Raw genomic sequence first — 2,915 nt, 5'->3', positions numbered from 1 at the left:
AGCTAAAGTTACTAAACAAAATAAATGACATCTCAGAACATTCTGTTGTCTTTGGTTTCAAATAACATATTTTATTATGTTTTCTTCACTCCTGGCTCCATAAACGGCAGAAAGAAAACCTCTCTTTAAAAAAATAGTGCCTGCCAAACAAATCTTTGTGGATACTGGAGTAAGTGTAAATTCAGGGTACAAGATATCTTTTTTGGCTTTAGTACTTTCTCAATGCTTGTCTTAATAAACATGGGTGGTTTGAAAGTATGAAGTTTCTGAGAAGGTTAATGTCATGGGCTGAAAAGATTGAAATCACAAAGCTTGAAACCCATCCCTGTTAATGAGGTTTTTTTCTGAGACACTTGCTTTTCATATTATCTTTCTTTTTGCAACCATTCTACCCTGGCAATACTAATACCAAGTGTTCTTTTCTTTATTGCTTTAAATGGAGAAAACAAAACAAAGGTTAATGAACTTGTCTTTTTTTTTAAGGATTTTTATACTATATTTTAAAAACCACAAAATAAAAAAGGGATCATTCAACATATATCTTAGAAGTCCTTCCAAGAATCTCTGTACGCAGCAGCCACACAGGCTGGCTGATGCCTTTTCCTTCTCTGCTCAGCCTGCAACTCATTTAAGGATCATCTGAGATGACTCCTGCTCTAGTTCTTAAAATCAGACTTGTTCCACCAAATCCAAGACCCTGAACTTAACCAAATTGTAGAAACGTGCTTTTACCACCCGTCCACCAAAATACCTCCCATTCAGGTGGCGCAGCGGTTTAGCGCCGCCTGCAGCCCAGGGTGTGATCCTGGAGACCCGGGATCGAGTCCCACATCAGGCTTTCTGCATGGAGCCTGCTTCTCCCTCTGCCTGTCTCTGCCTCTCTCTCTCTAGCTGTGTCTCTATGAATAAATAAATAAAATCTTAAAAAAAAAAAAAGATCAACAACAGCTTTAATTGCTGACCCAACTCTCTCAAACTCTAAAAATATTCGTACTGTTTCATCATCAGGGGCACCAGGAATTTCAAATATCGCACATTTTCCAACTTTGCCGTATTGTTCACACTCTTCCTTGGTTTCTGCTTCCAAGTCTTCATCTACCTCTCCTGCATCAACCATGCTCCTTAGGAGGACCACTTTGGTAGGACACTTAAGTATTTCAGTTAATGGATTTGAATCTGACTCCTTGGATGCATCTTTCTCGGTGGCATCACCCACAATGATCTTGCCTCCTCGCTTGCTTGTCTTCTCCACGGACAGTGCTATGCTCAGCCCTTGTTGGTGCTTCCCAAGACCCTGGCCTTCCCGGAAGCGGTACTTCTGCATGATTTTATGTGCTCCTGTGCCATCCATGTTGGCAAGGAAGGAGCTGCCAGGTGCAGGCGGAGATCTGGGGCTGTCTTGTTCCTCGTACACTGGAGGGGGGATAGCAGCTTTGGAAGACGGAGAGCGAGGTCTGGAATCCTCTTCGCAAGGGAAATCTCGGGGCAACTCTTTGTCCTTCTCTACAAGAGAAGTGGGTGGTGCAATGGCAGCTCCGCCCATGCTTCTTCTCCGCCTCTCCCGCTCATAATCCTCGGCCTCATCACAGCTGGATCTGGTCGCCTCGAAAACCCACTAGCTTCCTGTCCGTCTCTACGCCTCTTTCCTCGCTCTTCTATTTCTTTGTCTTTCCAGCTCCCGCTGTCTCTGTCGTTCCTCTCTTTGGCGTTTCACTACTTTCTCATAATCGTCAGGAGACATGGGATCGTATTCATCAGCTAAAGGCATCAAAACGTCTCCTGGGAGCCGCATCCTTCAGGCGGCCGCCGCGTGCGGGGGGGGGGGGGGGTGGTGGGGTGGGGGGGAGGGGGGCGCGATCTGCCCCCGCGCCCGGAACCGGTCTTTCGTAAAAACCTTTTTTTTTTTTTTCTTTTTTTCTTTCTTTTTTAATTTATTTATTTATGATAGTCACAGAGAGAGAGAGAGGCAGAGACATAGGCAGAGGGAGAAGCAGGCTCCATGCACCGGGAGCCCGACGTGGGATTCGATCCCGGGTCTCCAGGATCGCGCCCTGGGCCAAAGGCAGGCGCCAAACCGCTGCGCCACCCAGGGATCCCTCGTAAAAAGCTTTTAGAGAAGTCCAAATTAAGAAAACATATGAACTGGACAGAAGGCCAACTTGACATTAATGAATTACATATTAATTTGTAAAAATATAGTGCATTCAACAGCCTAATGTCAGAAGGGTGTATCTCTAGATGGTGGATCACTTTTCTCTCTCTCTCTTTCTTTCTCTTTCTTTCTTCTTTCTTTCTTTCTTTCTTTCTTTCTTTCTTTCTTTCTTTTTCTTTCTTTTTCTTTCTTTCTTTCTTTCTTTCTCTTTTTCTCTTCTTTCTTTCTTTCTTTCTTTCTTTCTCTTTCTTTCTTTCTTTCTTTCTTCTTTCTTTCTTTCTTTCTTTCTTTCTTTCTTTCTTTCTTTCTCTTTCTTCTTTTTCTATGTATAAATTTATTTTTTATTGGTGTTCAATTTGCCAACATATAGAATAACACCCAGTGCTCATCCCATCAAGTGCCCATCACCCAGTCACCCCCACCCCCGGCCCACCTACCTCCCCTTCCTAGATGGTGGATCACTTGATATTATTTTATCAATTATTTTTCAATCCACATTCACTACCTGTGTTATCTAAAGCAATAAAAAAATTGTAAAAGATTAAATATATACATATTTTAAAATTTTCCACACTGAGTGTTAATACTATCTGTTGGCAAATTGAACTTAAAAATAATTTTTAAAAATTTCCGTAGTTATATTAGCAAATAGTGGTATATAAATCTTGAGAGGTACAAAGGGAAGTCCTGAAAGGAAAGTGGGGTAGAAAATTGCCACTGAATCATAGCTTTGGCACAATCCCATCAGTTTGGAGGACAGCTT

At 42.3% G+C, this 2,915-nt stretch overlaps 1 pseudogene across 1 annotated transcript; it reads right to left on the bottom strand.

Annotated features, from left to right (window-relative positions):
• Positions 1 to 514: 514 nt before the first annotated feature.
• On the bottom strand, positions 515 to 1,792 carry LOC144291368 (splicing factor 45 pseudogene; annotated as a pseudogene). The gene is made up of 2 exons (XR_013358631.1): positions 938 to 1,792; positions 515 to 762 (listed from the first exon to the last, which is right to left on the bottom strand). The product of XR_013358631.1 is annotated as a splicing factor 45 pseudogene (transcript).
• Positions 1,793 to 2,915: the final 1,123 nt, after the last annotated feature.

This window comes from Canis aureus, chromosome 20 (genome assembly GCF_053574225.1).
Source record: "Canis aureus isolate CA01 chromosome 20, VMU_Caureus_v.1.0, whole genome shotgun sequence".
NCBI classification, from domain to species: Eukaryota; Metazoa; Chordata; class Mammalia; order Carnivora; family Canidae; genus Canis; species Canis aureus.
The sequence above is the reverse complement of the archived record's forward strand: the minus strand, read 5'-3'. Positions and strand labels throughout refer to the sequence as shown.